This window comes from Chelonia mydas, chromosome 27 (assembly GCF_015237465.2).
Source record: "Chelonia mydas isolate rCheMyd1 chromosome 27, rCheMyd1.pri.v2, whole genome shotgun sequence".
Classification (NCBI taxonomy): Eukaryota; Metazoa; Chordata; order Testudines; family Cheloniidae; genus Chelonia; species Chelonia mydas.
This window is the reverse complement of record NC_057860.1, coordinates 9,468,606-9,487,981: the sequence shown is the minus strand read 5'-3', so window position 1 is coordinate 9,487,981 and position 19,376 is coordinate 9,468,606. Positions and strand designations below refer to the sequence as shown.

General features: G+C 42.9%; 1 protein-coding gene across 2 annotated transcripts in view; it reads right to left on the bottom strand.

The window, feature by feature from the left end:
• The window catches only part of ZNF652 (zinc finger protein 652), a 52,189-nt gene that overhangs the window by 22,201 nt on the left and 10,612 nt on the right, over positions 1–19,376 (bottom strand). Inside the window, exon 4 of one of the 2 annotated variants that reach the window (XM_037886664.2) lies at positions 15,153–15,339. The gene's annotated coding sequence lies outside the window, so the exon portion shown is untranslated. Of the gene's footprint in view, positions 1–11,484; positions 11,828–15,152; positions 15,340–19,376 lie in introns of those variants that run through there. The other variant, XM_037886663.2, reaches the window with a different exon arrangement.

Sequence of the window (19,376 nt, the reverse complement as noted above, 5' to 3'; positions counted from 1 at the left end):
GCATTTGAGGATTTGAGTAATTAATCATGCAACTTTAATATTTTTTACCAATAGTATCTAGGACAATTTAAAAAGTGCAAGAACTAAAACTATTCAATAAAAATCTCTACTTCCAATAGGCTTCATATTACTTGACCTGAGATTTTGACCCCCTTTCCCCCCAAAAAAAATCATAAGACCACATCTGTAGTGGTCATGAAGATTAATTACAGCTGAACAACTTTTTACATTAGAAAGTGCAGAATAATAAATTAACAGCCCAACAAAACAACTCTCAAAATAATGGAAAACAGCAGTGAAATAGATAAAACCTACAAAGGTTTTATGAAATGAGATAAAACACACACTATAGCTTGCATTTCATATGTATATTTATTCCTCAAACATAAAACACATACATTGTCCAAAATTAAAAGTTTGCAATGCTGTAATTTATTTGAACATAATCAAATTCCCAGTCTATTAATTAGTTATACCTAATGTCGTGATGGAGGGACAGCTGGGCAAACTTGAGTAGTACTGCGACCCTTTGCTTCAGGTCACAACATCTGGAGTGGGGAGCCAGCCCCAGCCCCATGGGACAGAAACCACTGCTGTGTGGGGTGAATGCAAGGCATGCTTGCACTCAGACAACACCCCCTCCGAGGAACTGCCCTCTGCCCTGGGCTGGGATTCGGGTTGCAGAAGGTGCATATATGTAATAGTGGGTCACTAAAAAGAAAATGCAGTTAGTGGGTCACTTCAGGAAAAAATTTGGGAACCGCCGACCTAGCCTATAATGAAGTTTCACCCAAACCAAACCAACTGTGTTAAAATACACTCAACAGATGTTGAGCTTATTGGACAAGAGTGGAAGTCTTCTAAACATTGAAAAAATTCTGAATTAAACTGTCCTGTCTTGTGATTTTACTTCTACAATTTCCCACTATTTAATGGAACAAACAATGACAATCTCCTTCAAAAGCAGATTGGAGACAGAAATGTGGATTTTCAACTTTAAATGCAAAAAAAGAGTAGAGAATTTAAGATTTTGTTCTAATCACATTTCAGACTCTTCTTTTTCTGGGCCCCAACTATGACCTTTGTCTTTGGGATCAATCACATTAGCTAAATAATAAAGAAGGACCATACCTTCTTTTCTTCTTGTATGGTTCCAGTTCTTTGCCATTAATTAGATCAAGCCAGATTTCCACCGAGACTGAGAAAGAAGTGTTATCAGGCTATAATTTGTCATGTCCCACTGAAACCTCACCCAGTGTAAGTTTAGTGCTTCTCTGTAGTCCCTTGTTGTATAAAATAGATGCTATATTTTGACCAAAGTCCTCTTCAACACTCTTATGGCAGCTGGATACAAACACACAGTATTCCTTAGATTTCACCAAAAAATGGGACATCAAAAAAAAAGAAGCAATGAAATGATCTTTAGGCCCAGGAGTGGTTGAGAAAATTTTTTTGAGTTTCCACAATGTGTTTCAGGTCTGTATTAGTATTACTTCATCCACAGGGCTTAAAGAGCATACTGAACACTGAAACACATCTGATGAAATGGGGTTTAGCCCACAAAGGCTTATGCCCCAATAAATTTGTTAGTCTCTAAGGTGCCACAAGAACTCCTAGTTGTTTTTGCTGATACAGACTAACATGGCTACCACTCTGAAAACTGAAACATCAGACAGCTAAGATAAGTGCTCCTGAGAAGACTGTCTTCTTCATTTCAATGCTTTTATATAAGAAAATGTCACATAACCTCCTTTTTCATACTTTTCTCTGAAATTTTGGATGCTATTGTGAGCAACTTGGACACAATATTGTTTTCAGATATAGAATTAATAGCATTGTGTATGTGCACATTTCTCCCCTCTATGGCTGCTTCTACTCATTTACTGGGTCATTTCTCAAGAGTATATCCTGAGCAAAGTGCTTCAATTATTTCTTTAAAATACTCATTTTGTGTTACGCTGAAAGCAACATCTACTAGCATAGAAGGTTGCAACTTTATCAAGTTTAAGTCTCTGCCTTTCCGTTGTTTTTACAACAAAACTATTGATTGATATTTGCCATTTGTGAAGTGTCACAAACACCGACTGCTCCTGAATGAATCTGATGTTGAAGAGCTTTAACGTGGCTTGAGTAGTAGCGGCAGAGCGCTGGGAGAGAACTCTCCCAGCACTCTAAAAATACCACAAGGGGCGTAGCTACCAGCGCTGGTGCACTGTCTATACTGGTGCTTTACAGCACTGAAACTTGCTGCGTTCGGGGTGTGTGTGTGTTTTTCACACCCCTGAGCGAGAAAGTTGCAGCGCTGTAAAGTGCCAGTGTAGACAAGCCCTTAGTTTCCCCATGCAGACAGCCCTAAGATGGATAGGCCTTTAACACCACATGGTGGGCCAGAATGGGGATGGTTTCATTTGGAAGGACTTACTTTCTATAAATGCTCTCCTAGGAGTCACCTTAATTAAAATGTTAACAAGAGTTTTGTTGTTTGACTATAAAATTTTGTCAATTATCCTAAATTATTCATCCTAGCAGGTAATGTGCCCCAATACCAACCATCCACCATCACAACTTAAATCAAAATCTTTACTGTGAGTCCACTATGATGAGGACTCACGCCACCTGAGCATTTGTCTTAACTCATCCCTCCTAGGTTGACAAAACTATCAGACTCTCTTTGTTTTTGTTTTTTTAAAGACATTTTGACTCACTTCCAGCCTATTAACTGGTGTTTTATAAATTAAAATGTTTTAATAAATTAAACATTTCAGATTTGCTGAGGGCAATAAAAGGTAAAAGTTTGCACTAAAATATGAAGCTCTTTCTGAGCTTTGTGGAAGCGTGCATTTAAAACCAACTTTATTTTTTAAACTTATTGCTTTAGAATTTTGAAATATGCCCACAGATCATGGTGTTAAATGTGCTCCCCTGTTCAACAGAGCCTTATACAATAATAAGCTCGTCACACACCTCATATCCACATGCAAAATTGCTTGCAATGGGTGCATAACTGTTTTATGCACAGTTGGAACCACATTTGCTTGGAACGTAACTCACCATCATGAATCTTATACTGAGTCAACTCTGCACCACTATAGTAATAGTGTAGAAAAAGGCTTTGCCTGCAATTAATTCTCTTAAAAATCCCCTTCCATTGCCACCACCAATATAGATTACACCAGTTTGGAGTTTTAGTTTAGATCTGCTGCCAGCATTTAAACCATTAGGCCCCTGAACCCTGCTCAGAGCAAGTCTAGCCAACATGGTGGTTAAGATGTAAGTGGCGGTGTCTCTATGCTAGCACTACCACCTGTGGAACTGCAGCCACAATAGCAACGGTGGAAAGTTTTTAAGAAAAGAAGTTTAGAGTTGACAAGTTCTAAACGTGCTGATGCTACTGTCTCAACTGGGTCCGCTTGCACAGTCTCTCAATGCTCCTGCAAACTTTCAATGATCTCCTATATTCCTAATTACTGTACTTTGTTTTGACCTACTGAAGCTTCTGTAATTTTATGCATACCAAGTTTGCTTTACAAGGTGAAATGCATGTAAACTTAAGGCTTTTCTTGTTTCAACAAATAAAAAACATGTTTATGCAATACTTCTAACATTTACTCTGACAAAACACATTTTATATAGTAAAAATGTTATACAGTTCACATCTCAAAAATTTTTTGGTACAACACCTCTCCAGCCACGTAATGCCATTCCTACAAAACCTTACTTTTCACACCTGTGCTGGAAACTATGGGTTAGGTACTCAGAATGCATTAGTACTGCAGCGGTTGGAGTGAGTGCTATATCTGGACATGCTGAACAGGTCTACATCAGCCACGATGGCCAGTGCAGACACACTGTACCATTAAAATAGTTCATGTCAACCTTCTTTTGTTGGACTGGCACAAGAGACACTGCTATACAGGGTTCTTGGATTCTATTCCCAGTTCTTCCACTAACTCATGCCGTGAGGCGGGACAACTCACTTCCCCTCTGTGCAAGATAAGGATAGCACACACCTAAGGTTTTCCATCATTGTAGTACTGCAAACCTAACTCATGGGGTGAGGAGGCTTACATTCATGTTTGCAAAGTGCCTTCACATAATTGGACTAAAGCACCTGTATGAGCAAACAGTACTCCTGTTACTGGTCCTGGAAGCCTATATAATAAAGAGATGTGATCTCCTAAAATGACCGATTTGCTTAGGTGGGTGTTACCAGACTCTACAATCTCCAATGAGATAGCAAGGAGAGAGAAGTAGTGCCTTAACAAGTCCTAAGATGCTTCATGAGAGCTGAAGCGGAGAAACACACTTTTGCCAGAGCCTGAAAAATTCATCTGTCTGGGGCAAATAGGAATCTCTCTCAGACAAATGCCACCAGCTTATGCATAACCTATGCTTTCATTTTAAAATAATATATTTCAAGCTCTTATAATTGCAAAAACAACCTTCAGCTACTATTCATAGCTTTGGCAAACCCAGAGTGAAACTGCAGGTAGCAATGGAAGTATCAAAATTCAGGTCAAATTCACATCTTGGAAAAGCTATGAATAGCTGTAGAGGTGGGCTGAAGAGATATTTATTGGGGACATGGACCCAAATCAGAGGGTTGACGATGGCTACATTGGAAATACCAGCCTTGCAATAGCCCAGGATGTCTAGTGTGAGACTAGCGGAACAGAAAAAGGTTAGAAAACGTTAGACTGATAAACTGCCAATAAGAGCAATCCCAGTATTCTCCCCTTTCCCAATAGTCAGAGGTTTGTGGATGAGGATGGATGGCTGAGAGACAGTGGGGAACTTTAACTTCATCTAGTTCTTTGGATTTTACATGTTTGGATGGGAGGATGAATAGAAGTGAGGATGTGAGAGTGGCTAAATGCACAAATGGATATCTGTGGGAGAGATTATTTTTAATTATTTTAAATCACCCATAAATTGGCTAAGTTTACAGAAGATACATAAGATCAGGAACCTGTCTTCAAAGAAAGGTAAAAGTTAGAAAAGAAGGAAGAGAAAAAAGACTGATTTAGGGGAGAAGTAGGAGAAATGGAAAAATAGAGAAGGAAGTAGAGAAGTAGAGAAAGAAAACAGATATAAGGGCATGCAAAACAAAGATTTCAGACATGACTGAGGTACATTTTAAGAAAACAAAGATAAGAAGTTACAATTAATAGCACACAATTTGTTCCATATCTTTAAAATGCAGGAGCCATGGCTTACCGGCAGATAGGCATAGCATGATAGCAGAAGTGGGGTTTTTTACCGACTAGGTTTAATCCTTCCACTAGATTGAAGACCTGCACATTTCAAAAACCAGACAAACTAGAGCAGTGGTTCTCATCTAGATATTTGCCTAGTTTTACAAGAGGCTACATAAAAAGCACTAGCGAAGTCAATACAAACTAAAATTTCATACAATGACTTGTTTATATTGTTCCATACACCGAAACATAAGTACAATATTTACCAGTCGATTTTATAATTATATGGTAAAAATGAGAAAAAGCAATTTTTCGGTACTGGTGTGCTGTGACATTTTTGTATTTTTATGCCTGATTTTGTAAGCAAGTAGTTTTTAAGAGAGGTGAACCTTGGGATACAATCATGTGGAAAAGTTGAGAGTCCTGAACTAGAGGGCCATAGCAGCCAGTTTTGCCACTACATGACATGGGTGAGGAAGAGTTATTGCTATGTAATTTGGTCCCTGTCTCAAACTCCAAAAATCACTTCTCTGAACAAGAGCTTGTCTTTTCACAGCATAAGTTTACTGAAAGTCATGTACATTGAAGGCCAATCCCATCCTAGTGCATGTCTCCAGAAAGAAGTATTATTAACAGTGATCTGGATCCAAGTGCAATGCTATATTACAGGAAATCTAGGTGCATTAATGGTAGCAGATGCCATCCTATTGTGAATTGAGGTTGCAACCAACCGTATTATCCATGTGCCAATCCTTTCCCAGTGTAAATCTTTAGGAAACCCAGATATGTTCACAGATTTGGTCACAGTGAAAGAATAGGGAACCCAGAGAGGAGATAATGATAGTAAACTGATCCCATCAAGAAATCTATAAGAAATCCTAATTAAATAAGGTTCCTTCACTGAGTTAACTGTAGCTGCACCCCTTGATCCACTAAGACTGAAAAACAAGAGGAATTAGTTGGAGTCAGGGATACAAATTCCATTTCGTATTTTATGAAAGGATCTAACTTGCAAGGAATAAACAAAAAACAAAGTGTGTATGAAGGAGAGTTATTAAAGTTACTGCTTAAAAAACCCCAGCTTGCTTGATTTTTTTAAAATGTAAGTTGCAAAGAACATTCACTTTAGCTGAAATCCTAAATATGAGTATTCTGTAGATGTCGAACACAACTCTAGTGATGCTATCAGGACTGTCAGCCTTTAGCAATCAGATTAACATACAGTAAATGTCCAATCTCTCTGCTGATTTAATCTGCTGCCTACATTAACCACTAAAATTCACACTAGGCCTGCCATGTGATTTGACTTCAGACACAGCATTCATTCAGACATTAAAGTCTTACAACACCCCTTTCACCACAAACTCTGAGCAGGTTTAAATAAGCAATGCCTCTGAGTAAGTGTAGCATTTGGAGCAGATTTTTATTGTCTTCATCAAAACCAGCCAGCCACAGTGCAACCAAAGTTCCAATAAGCCCTCTGCATCTGCAAGATTCAGCTATGTTCCAAGTTAAATATTTCCATCTTATTGTGTACAACATTCAAAGAAATGAAGGTATGCAGATCACAGAATGTTAGCCCATAAATTTTCAACCATAAAAGTTAAGCAGATCTGTACTCTTATACTACTTGATTACCTGTCTCCATGTCGTCTCTCTAGCTTGGTTACCACCTCAGATATTCCTTTAGAAATAACAGACTAAAGACGTTTTCAGTATTTGGAAAAGAATGAAACTGCTTGACAGGTTTAATATCAGCTGACAACGAGGAGCCCAATACTGTTGACACAAGAACTCAAATCTCCTTGTCAAGGAAAGTATAGTAGTCATCCTCAATTCTAAAGGCTTATAGTATATTTTTTAAAGTACACTTTTTGGCAGACTCTCAAACGTTCAGCACAGATAAGAGCAAGGGTGCTTTTAGATGTTTTTGCAACTATATTGAGAAAACTTTTTTGAAGCTTCATAACTGCATGTTAATTTAGTACTAAACCTTTTTTTGCACTGCAGCAACAAGAAGCAAGCCCACTACTGAACTCTTTCCTATATTCCATTTTTAACACACTTTCCCACAAAAATAATCAAATTTCCAAATTTAGGAGTAAAACTGCAAGCAAGAACTCCAGAAACTCTGAATGTAGCTCTGGTTGCAGCAGTTTGCAAAGCTTAGGATGGCTAAAATCTGAGTGCTTCTCCTGAGAGAAAACTACTGGTCTGAAACCTCCTTAGGGAAAAAGAAAAGGAGTACTTGTGGCACCTTAGAGACTAACCAATTTATTTGAGCATAAGCTTTCGTGAGCTACAGCTCACTTCATCGGATGCATCCGATGAACCAACCAACTAACCAATTTTAGTCTCTAAGGTGCCACAAGTACTCCTTTTCTTTTTGCGAATACAGACTAACACGGCTGCTACTCTGAAACCTCCTTAGGGAAGAGTGTCTGAAAGTGTCAAGGAAACTAATGCAAGCTGTTTGTACTAATGAGTTTGAGCTGCTGGCACCACAGCTACCTCAAGAGTTTCACTCCCTCTGCAACTGTCCTCCAGCAGAGTGGAGTGATATAAATTACTCAGTTTTATGAAGCCTCAAAACAATTTGAACATTTGTACTATTGCACATTTAGAAGATTCAAATTTATAATGAACTAAATTACAAAGGTTTTCTTTTTAAAAATAACATTACTGTTAGGGTAATTTATTTGAATTTTACAAAATTGCAGAACTTGATCCTGCAAATATTTAAGGAGATAAGTAACTTTACTGACATGAACTCACGTAAAGTTAAGCACGTACACAAGTATTTGCAGTATGAGACAAAAACTGTATTTGTATTAAATATTTAGAGGTATAAAATTTGTTACTTCAAAACAATAGCATCAATGTTAATAATGAAAAGTTATTTAGACTTACAATACAATAAAGTTAATATGAGCTTTTTATATATATATACACACACACACACACAAATAAAAAAAATCTAAAGCTAGGATCCTAAACCCATATTTAAGGCATTTAAGGGTAGGATATTCTAAAGCACCTATGTAATTCAGGAGTATAAATCCCATTGACTTCAAACCCTGATGGAGAAGTATTAGCGTGTTTGAAATATTTTAGCATTCCTGACTTATAAAAGTTCAATATAACCGAAGATGGCATAGGCTGCAATTACAGTATGGGGTATTTGCTTATCAATTTTGTGACTGAATGTGTGTTCTTACAGTAAAGATGTTAACAATGCCCTGGACTTATCTTTTTCAGTATAGATGAACATTTTAAATATGAAGCTTCTTAATGGACAAAATTTCCATGTAAAATCTGAAATTCTACTAACAATTAGGAAGTTAAAGAAACATACAATAATCTACTTTAGTAATTTAAGATTATAAAATGGGAAGAATGTAAAGAATTAGCAGCACAAGTATTTTTTAAAAATTTTAGGGTTTTTTTAAAATTATGATTTTATCTAGTTTGTCTTCCAGTACAAGCCAAGCGCTGAATCTCACAGGAAGAGAGCAGTTCTCATAGCAGAACACATTACATGACTAGCTGCTCTGTGTTGTAGGAATTTAAGTAAGTAAATGGTTAGAAAAAGTTCTGTAATATTGACCCAAAGAAGCAGGTTTTCAGAAGAGATTATCTCCTCAACAGGTTGCCACTTCTTTGCCCCTACAAAAGAAATTTAACATAACAGGAACAATAGGCTTGCTTTTTGTACAGGCATATTATGGCACTAGTATATATAGAGTGCTAAATAAACATAAGTCATTTCTGGCATGCAGTTTTGGAATCACAGAAAACATTTCTATCGCTGTCTCAGGAATATGCTGTCTGCACGCTACTCTTCAATTAAACATTCATATATAAAACATGATACTAAGGATGAAAGATGTTCTCTTGTTTACGGAGGTCTATCCAAGTTTAGCTGCATGAGTTTAAAGGATTTTTTCACCAGCTCTTCCTGAGGCTAATACTACATAAGCTCCCCTAGCTCTAAGTGGGGAATAAACTTCCTATACGTATACATAGAGTTTTCCTCTTTATATGCAACTACTCAACTCTAATTATAGTATGATATTCTCACATTCCCTAACCCTAACACTCAGGAAACAAAAGCAGATTCTCCCAGCATCCTACATGTCCAAATTGATATACTACCCTTAAAATCTAGCTAACTTGTTACTAAACTAGAGATCTCCTCACAAAAGATGTACTCTCATAGGAAAAACTGAACCTCTGTATTTTCACATTTGTGTCAAACAAAAAAGCAGTACCACTTAACCCATCGGATCATTTAAAATAGGCCAGTGATACAGTACTAGCTTAAAAGTGCAAGCCGAATAGCTTCTGCTAGTGTAAATGACATAAGTCCACATTATAAAGCTAAACGATTACACAAGCTACTTCATACTACAGCTTTATTTTCATTCTGAACTGACCTTCACAAATATACCAGATCTAGTTTCTTGCACGTCAGTTCTGAAGTTGGTAGCTGGAGAAACCCAAATCACTAGATACAATTCTGAAAAAAAACTGAGAACACAGCTCACTAAAAATTGTACAATAATAAATGCATAAAACACCTCTCCCCAGCACTGCAAAACTGCATAGTTACAAAGTCAATATAAACTATTGAATGATTTTACATTTTATGATCTCTCAATTGTACACTTCCGAGAAGCGTCCTATCCAACATCTGCACCACCCCTGACTTATGTTGTCAATATCAGGATCTGAGTGTAAACTGTCTATGGAAGGGACTGGGTTCTTTTTTTCATACAGCACAGACACACTGTAGGTGCTTGATTAATCACCATAAAATAGACAGAGTATCTTAAGCGGGTGAAAAGGGGAGGGAAAAGACTCTAGAAACAAGGTACCACTGGTTATACTAAACCACATCAGGTGTTTAAAGTGGAAAGGGATGATTTTTTTTTTAAAACCAAAAACAGTCCATAAAATGTCATTAAAGATACTAAACTTTTTAAACGTTTCAACCCACCCAATCCTTTCCCCATAACATACCCTATGAGCCCAGAACCCATACCAATGCAATTCAGTACCGGCATAACAGGGTTACAGAGCTCAACCCAGTGGACGCACAAGGCTAACTCCACATTAAGACCACGTGAACAAACAAGGCGGGCAGTCAATGCCATGACAAATCAAGGTGCATCAGACCATCTTTCACAAATCAATGCTTGCACATTAGAGCATCTCCTCTATTCAGTGCATACACACACCCCAGCATCATTCTCCTGATTCATCGCGCATACACCACTGTCAACAAAGCATGTACCAGTTGTCATTCCCAGAACAATAAGGCTCAGGTCATCCTCTGAAAAAATGCACATCCCTCATATCCTCAGCGCACACACTACCTCCCCCACTCTTCCTTAGATCACTTCTACTACACCCAGACCCAAAACCTCAGGCACAATATATAAAAAAGAGTGCACCTATAATACTGTTATGCTTAACCATTTCATTCTTACAGTGCAGGTACCCAGACATTCACAGACCCCTGAGCTGCACGCAGGACAGCTCCATACAAACGGAAGCATGCACACTGCACGGTTTGTCCTGGGATCATCAAGGCAGTGTGCCTTATGGAGTGATTGAAGAAACTAGAAAACATGGCCCACAGCCCGAGAGTAGGAATCACCAGGGGGAGAAAGAGGAGGTGAATACATTTTCCCCTCCCCGCATAACAACTCCAGAGCCAGCAGCAGAGGAGGGAAGGGGACGCATGTAGCAGCCCCCACGCACCCCTGCCGAGCTGGGGCACGCACACACCGTGGGTGGCGGGTGCACAGCCCGCAGGTGACAGCGGGGAAGAGGCTGCACCTGATCTCTCTATTGCCCCACACGCAATGCCGCCGCTCCGGGGGGGAAGGAGGATGGCGAGACCCGGGCCCATCCCCGAGCGAAGGGAGAGGGTGGGCGGAAATGTAACCCCCACTTGCTCAACGCAAGAGGCAGCACGGGAAGGTTTACCTGCTCCGTGCCACCCAGCCCCCCACCTGCCCGGGCTGCAAACAGCTGGTGCAACCCCCCCTCCCCCTCCCGCCCGTACGACCCCTCTGCCCCCAAGGTGCAGCAGCCGGTGCACGCCCCGCGCACCCCAGGGTGCGCCCCCCCCCCCGCCGGGGGGCTTCAGCTGCTGCCGCCTCCCGACTCTGCCCAAGTTCCTTCCCCCACCCCCCACCGAGGCCGGGCCTAGCGCTGCCAGCCGGCTGCCCCCAAGGCCCGACCGGGGTCCCCTGCCGGGCGGGCGGCCCCTACTCACCCAGGCCGAGCCCCTCTGGACCACCTCCGCCGCCGTCCATGCCGGGCGGTGGAGGGGAGGAGAGGGAGGGAGGGGGGCGGGCGCCAGGGGCCCTCCCTCCCGCTCAGCCCCCGAAGCCGCCGCGGCGCTCGCGTAGCTGCCGCCTCAGGCCCAGGCCCCGCCGCCGCCGGACGCGGCTCCCGCTCCCCTCAGCCGCCGCCGCCGCCGCAGCGCTACGTGGCCGCCGCAGCCAGTCTCGCGACTCAGGCTCGAGCGCGAGCGATGAGGGGGGAGGGAGGGGAGGGGGGGGAAAAAAGGGAGTGAAAGGGAGCGCGCGCGAGGCGCCTCGCGCCGCCTTTTCAGCCTGTCGCGCGCGCAGCCCCATAGGCGGCGGCGGCGGGGGAGGGGAGAAGAAGGAGGAGGATGGAGTTGGCGCATGCGCCATAGGGCGGCTCCTGTGCTCACCTCTGCCAGCAAGTGAAGTCCAGCAGGAGGGGAGGAAGCGGGCGCAGGGGGTTCGGTGCACACGTGAGAGGCTCGCCCTGGGGGCAAGCTGGGTGTTGGAGAGGGGTAGAAGTCAGTGAGCTCGGCAGGGTGAAAGGGGGGGTCAGGGGTGGAGTGGGGTCATGCTGGGGGGGGCGCTCAGGGCGGTGGAGTGGGCGCCAGGCTTTGAAGGGGGATGGGTGCCATACTCAGGGGGTTGGAGTGGGTGCCAGGCATGGAAGGGGGATGAGTGTAGGGTTCAGGGGGGTAGGTGCTGAGCTCCGTAGCCTGGAGTGATTGCCTGGCTGTGGAGGAGGGTTGGTGGGCTAATGATTAATACTCTTTGCACTCTCAATGAAACCTAAAACTACTGTACTATACAACAACCGCAAAGATGCAAAAACCTGCAAGTCTTGCCATCGTAAAATCTGGGCCACTGGCACCACAGAATCCTGTAGCATGGTTAATAAGGGCAAGTATTAAAGACAGAAGCCACAAAATTGCAAAAGTGTTGCATGCAATTGTTGCAAACCCAGCACAGTTTCCAGGCATATGTGATTTCATTTTTCTGGGATCCCTCTGTTGCTGCATGGAATCCTGCAACCAGGGGGGCTATGGCAAAACTCCAATAAGAACAGAGTCAGACACACTGCTGGCACTTGCGTGCGCAGTCTCTCCTGCAGCAAGATTAAAAAAAACTTTCAATTGCTTTCTCTCTATGCATGCATTTCTGTGCCCCCATCTCCCCAGTTACTTCTTAGTATTGGCATGCCTACACATCCTCGAACCTCTTATGCTGGAGAAAGAGGCTAATGCTGACTGATTGCAGCACGGATAAAGCAGTAGTGTAAATGATCCCAGGCTGCCTAAACCAACCGTTACTCTATTGTCCTCATCTAGGTAATTACAGTGAGATTTCACTTAATTAAAGTCATCTGAGCTGGGCGAGCTGCGGCAATGCTCTGAGAGCTTTGAGGAACTGTGGCTAACACCAACCCACGCATGGATTGTCTTTTGGCTCTGAGTAAAAGTGACTGGGTCCTGGGCTTAGTTGCTCTTCAGCAGCATGGGGGGTTTATATTCGAAACAGCAGTGACCCCTGTCTGTTAGCTTCACTGAAGGGTGCATGGAAGCATGAACCTCTAGCATAATGCAAATGCTGCCCAATTTTCATTTAATCAAGGGCTTGTTGCACTTAAGTGTCCTACCATTGATACGGAATATATGAAGCATAAAGGTACATGTAGAGAGAGATGTGGTCTGGTTACAGGACTGGGAACCAGAAGCTCTCCTGAGTTTTCTCCTAGCTCTGCTACTGACTCACTGTATGGCACTGGCCAAGTCATTTGATCTTTCTGTATCTGTTTTCCCATCTCTGCAATGGAGATAGTACATATATTACCTACATTCCAGAGGGCTTATGAAGAAGAATGCTTTTAATGTGCTTTGAAGGCAAGTGCCAAATATTAGTAAGTGTTCTGATTGTTTCCAGTGCTGTTGTAGCTGCGTTGGTCCCAGGATATTAGAGGTGGGTGGGGTAATATCTTTTACTGGACCAGCTGCTGTTGGTGAGAGAGACAAACTTGCAAGCTTACACAGAGCTGTTCTTCAGGTCCTGAAAGACCGCTTGTCTCCCTCCTCAACAAAAGTTGGTCCAATTAAAAAATATTACCTCATCCACCTTGTCCTGCTCTATATTCATGTAGCACTCTACCCCTGCAAGGTTTGGTTCAGATTTCATTGACTGAGAAGGCTTTGGCCCCTCCATCAATAACATTAACACCCTGCTCGACCTCTCTAGAATAAAGTGATCCTCCATTTTACAGATTGGGAAACTGAGGCAAAGATGTGGTCACTCAGGAAGGCTGATGGTCCTGAGTTTTGTTTTCCTTGGTGTAAATCAGGAGTAGCTGCATTGACCTCAGTGGAGTTACGCTGATGTAAAACAGTTGTGGTAGGAAAGTCAGGGCCTGTTGTGTCAATGGAGTTAGGATCAGACTTCAGTGGAGTTAATCCAGTTTGACACTGGTGTGACTACGCAGAATTAGGCCCCAAGAATTTAAGATCTTCACATCTAGCCGCCTCCAGGTTAGATTTGGTAGCAGCTCGGCTGGAAAAGCACCTAGTGGTTATAACAGCAGATTGGGAGTGAGGAGACTGTTCTAGTCACACCTCTGCCACCAGTTTGCTGTGTAACCTTGGCCAAATCACCTAACCTTGCTCTGCCTCAGTTTCCCTGTTGGTAAAATGGTAATAACGTTTAACTTACTGGGATGTTGTGAGGCTAAGTTAATATTGTAATGTGCATTGACATTCTCAGATGAAAAGTGCTATAAAAGGGCAACATATTGTATTGTGAAGGCCGCTATGAAAGTACAAGTATTTATCTCTCTCACAGAGGCATTGTAAAACTTTTTAGGTTTGTAATTGAGACAGAGAGAGATTCTATGATTTACCCATGTCATTGGCAGTCAGCAAGAAAAAACAGTAGTCTTGATTTGCAGTCTGCTGCTCCAAACCCTACCTCCAAGTTTCTCAATCTTTTTCCACCTAGAACCTCCTCCCCGCAGAATTCTGCCTCTAGTGGATAGCACACTGGACTGCAACCCCAGGGACCTGTGTTCTATTCCTGGCTCTGCCACTGGCCTTCTTGGTGCTCTTGGACAAGTCACTTGACCTTGATGTGCCTCAGTTTCCCCCAAGGGAAAATGAAGATAATGATACTGACCTCCTTTGTAAAGTGCTTTGAGCTCTACTGGCGAGCAGCGCTAAATAAGAGCTATGTATTCTTTATAGCACTCTTCCATGGCTTCTTACTGTGATCTGAATTTCCCAGTGCTTTGCGGGAACAGGGTCACTGCAGGAAACTAAGGGGTGGCTCTTTGGTGCTGGTGGGGCTATTGCTTGGTGGGTGGGTGGCTGCTGGCTACACGTGGCTGGTGGGAGATATAGGGCTGGAAGAGGATGCTGGATTGCTGTGGAGCTATTTTCTTCCTGCTCCTGCATCTCACGGTGCTCGGGGAGGCCCTGCTTTGAGAGGCTGTGAAGCCTGTCCCACGGCCTTTAGGCACACGACTTCCCTTGCCCCAGAGCTGAACACAGTGTAGGAGGGGGCAAGAATTCCACTGTGACCAGGTTAGGGGGTAAAAGAGGGTAGGGCAAGGGAGTGGGAGCAACTGGAAAGGGGAGGGTTCAAAATGATTAACCTGAGCTGGTTCCTGGTAGCATTTTCCCTGTGGCTCAGCAGTTGGGTTGTGACCCACAGTGAGTGTCGCCTCTGACCACGTATCCTCTGGTCCTTGGGGTTGTTTCTTGTATTGTCTTGTCTGTTGTGCACAGCAGGTGAAGTTTGGTGGGAGGTTCTCTAAGCAATTCTTTTTGTATGTAAATTACCTACAAACAGATTTGACCTGGTCACAATTAGTACAGCATGAAAATGACTCAGTGCTTTAATACAGGGTTACAATAAAGCTCTCCTGAGATCTTTCATTTACAACAATGATACTCAGAGCTCAGTGGCTCAGGAGCCGAATTAGCGATCAGCATTATCCAAAAGAGCCACAGAAGTGTGAATTAATTGTTTCATTTACTATAGTACTGTATATTCATATTTAAATGGTATGACGTGGAAATATTAATAAATATACAAACTTCTCACAGCAAAATGACTGACCAAGTATTATTATTTTAATCAACTACAGTTGGTGAATAGCATAGTTAAAGCATCCTGATCGGTTAATAATTAAATCACACAGTGCTTTAATAGCATGTGCTGCAGGAGACGCATTAAAGAGCCCCTTGCGGCTCGTGAGCCTCAGTCTGAGTATCACTGAATTGAAACCTCAAATAAAAGGGACAAGCAAGTTGGAGAGCCCCCCATGGCATACAGCCAGCATAGCTGACTTTTGTGTCTCACCGCCTACTGCACTCGCTACAGGGACATGGCTGCAGTATCTTTGCTCCCATCGGTTCCTGGAAGTCATAACCTACCAGCTGGCTCAGTTCAGAGCTGTCCCCAGGCTGTTCTAATCTATACTGAGGCTGATGTAGACCTAACTTGAGAGTCAGGGAGCCCTTGCTGTGGCCAGGGAAGAATCTCAGCCTAATAGAATCAGGGCTGCCTCTTTTGACCACAGAGAGAAGGCGGCTCAGGTGAAGGGGGAGGGTGGTCTGTCTTTGCAAGAGCAATACCTGCCTGTGTGAATTAATTCAAATTACAAATAAACTCAGTGTGTGCTCCAAAATTACAACTGAAATGCAAAAATTTAGGAACCTGCAGCTTAGAGAGCAGGATGATTGAGATGGCTATGAGCAAAGAGATCTGCCTACTGGATTTGGTATCTCAGGGAAGGAAGGGTTTCTGATCTGGTCTTCCAGTTCAGGCCTGTTTCTCAAGACAATGAAATACTTTCCCAAACATCTTATCTGTACCACAAAGGCCGAATGGTGCCCTATAGAAGATACCATTCTAGAGCAGTTTGACTTTTCTCCTAGCCTTGGGCCCCTCTCCTGTACATCTTCTGCAGGCCCCGAGTCCCTTGCGGGACACTCTCTTTGTTAGTGATTGACAATCCCAGTGATGGCTCTCAGTTTCCCCAGTAAGAATCTCTCAGAGACGTTGGCTGCCAAACTCAGTTCCTATTCCCACAAAGGAGTCTGTTTTGGCTACTTCTATTTTTCTCTTTGATCCAAGTTTTGACATGAAAAGACATGTCAGCCAGGAAGGAAAAAAAACAACCAAACCCACACCTCTGCCTTCATATGAGCTTCTTCAACACATGGAGCTGCACACTTGCCAATCAGCCACAGATCCTTATCAGCCCTCTGATTTCCTCATTGTCCTCTTCCCTCTACAGTCTCCTTTCACATCATTCATTGTACAACCTCTAGCGGTATGTAACCCATACTGCAACCCCCCCCCGGAAAGGATATAAATCATAAGCCCCGACCACGTGCTCACTGAAGATCCTGTGGCATGGCTCAAGATATCCTGGGGCAATTCCAGTGTGGGTAATTATCTTCTACATTCCCCCTACGGTTTCAGATGGATATGACATAGTTCTGCCCTAGACTGTTGTGTAGGGTTCCCAAACAACTGCTCTATCTCACCCCAGAGGTAGCTGCATTTCAGTGGTAGATGAAGTGCCTCCTATGCATAGTTTCTTGATCAGCTCATTAAATCTGCAAAGCACCTTGGGATCTCATGGGATGAAAGGTGCTATAAAAATGTAAGTAATTATTAGGCTAGCATCATTAAACACGCCCTGGGATTTTTAATATTATCATACATTTATTATATATGAAGCATTTTTTTAAATTAAAGAATCCCAAAGAGCTTTACAAAACTTAACAAATTATAGCAGCAGCACGGAGGTGCAGCTGGCTCTGGGGTGGAGAGCAGTGACCAAACACCACGCAGTATACTGCAGAACAGTGTGGGAAGGGAAAGCCAAGCACACTGAGGTAAGCTCCTACTTTTACAAGAAGTGCAATGGGATTGTAAACATCCCTGTGGCATAGGCAGAGTCTCAGTTTTGACACCTACCATCACCCAGTAAACTAAATGGTCTACATTTTATATCTACCTAGGAAGGAAAAAAGGTTGAGGGCAGCTCTGCTGGGATCAGAACTGATGGTGTCAAGGAGCCCAGGTGTCTCAAACCTAATGCTTAGACTGCTAAGCCATCCTTGCTAGCTGTCACTTTGGGAGAGGAAGAAGCTACAGACCCAGTATAATAATGGAAGCTCTAATGGATCAGCACATGGTAATTAAACTGTAAATTCACTGGGGCAAAGTGTGTCTTATCATATATGTTTGCACCGTGCTGGAGACAGTAGTGATGCTCAGAAAATGAACAGTTATTCCCTGGGGCTCCGTGTGTGGATCTTTGGTCTAATATCACTTTTAAACACTGGAAAGTAAGCTAATGAGTCTGGGGCTGTGGCAGCTGGACAGGGCTGGGAATGGGAGAGCTATTGTGTGAAAGGGAATCTGGCAGGGGTTGGGGGGAATTGTAACTTACAAAAAACCAACATATTAACAAAGAGTCAACAGAAGAGAATTTGTATCTGTCTGTCTTGTCCTTACTGTAAGCACTTCAGGGCAGGGATGAACTCTTCTAAAGTTTTGTCTACATGGGAAAGTTTTGACCAGTTACACCAGTATAATTATACCAATGTAGTTAACCTGATGTACTGGTATGACTCCACACACAGACACATTTTTTTTCTGATTTAAGTGGCTTTTGGGGGAGACGGGTAAGCTTAAAGCCCTTCCCAAGTAACAAGCTAAACCAAAACCAAGCCTGCTTATACTGGAATAAGTGTCCACACGGGGGTTATACCGCTATAACTACAGTGCTTTAAAATCACATCCTACCTTATACCAGTATAACTTCCCTGTGTAGACAAGCCCTAAGGCCCAGATCCTCCAAGGTATTTAGATGCCTAACTCCTATTGATTTTAATGGGAGTTTGGCCCAGATTCCGCAAGGTATTTAGGCACCTAAGAGTTTGTAAAGCACCTAACCCAATGGCTGCAATCCAGGGTGGAGTTTTTGGTGTAAGAGGAATACAAAGAATCCATAGGTTCTTGCTCCCCACCGTACAGAATTAGCCTCTGGAGTCCTGTCCCCTCTGAAGGACTTGTTTGAATTAATCTCTCTTGGACATGCTCATTTTGCTTAGACTTAACCCCTGCTTCCTTCCTGTTCTTGCCTCTCTTGAACACAAGAGTATTTTTAACCTAGTACTTCGGTGGCATGTTGAGCGCTCTTCTGTCCAGCCTTGTCCCACCCTTCCTGTTGCACCCACCACTCTTTGCCCTCCGGTTTAGTTATAACAGAGGACAAATTTTGCATCTAGCCAGTGGTACATGGACCCTGAGCCTTCCGCATAACCCTCCTGAACATCCATAGCTCCCCTCTGCTCCGGATGGACTCTGGGGCAGTTCCTAGGAGACTGGAGGGAGCTTGTTCCTTATTACGGCTGCTACCCATGGAGCTGAGAGTCAGGTCTCCTTGGGTAATGAGACCTTCTCTACTGATGTCTTGCTGTGTGACCTTAGGCATTCTCTGTTCGTCTTGCTGCACCACCATGGGTGTCCTTTTGACTTCGCCATCTCTGTGACCTTGAGTAAGTATTTCACAGCTATGTCAAATGGGGATAGTGAGGCTTGCCTTGCAGAGTACCTCTACATCTAGAGATGAAAAGCTGTCTCGTCAGTGGAAAGGTTTTTTTTTAATTAATTTCCTCTATCAAGCTGGTGACACTATCTCCCAAGTTGGGGTGAAGTGTCTTCTATCGTCCTGCAGCGCCCATCCTTTACAGCTCTGGTTTTGATTTCATGGTATGACAACACATCAGTGGCATTTTTACTTTGTTCTTCATCATGGCACTTTTTCTATATCTTTGGGTTTTATGCTGTCACC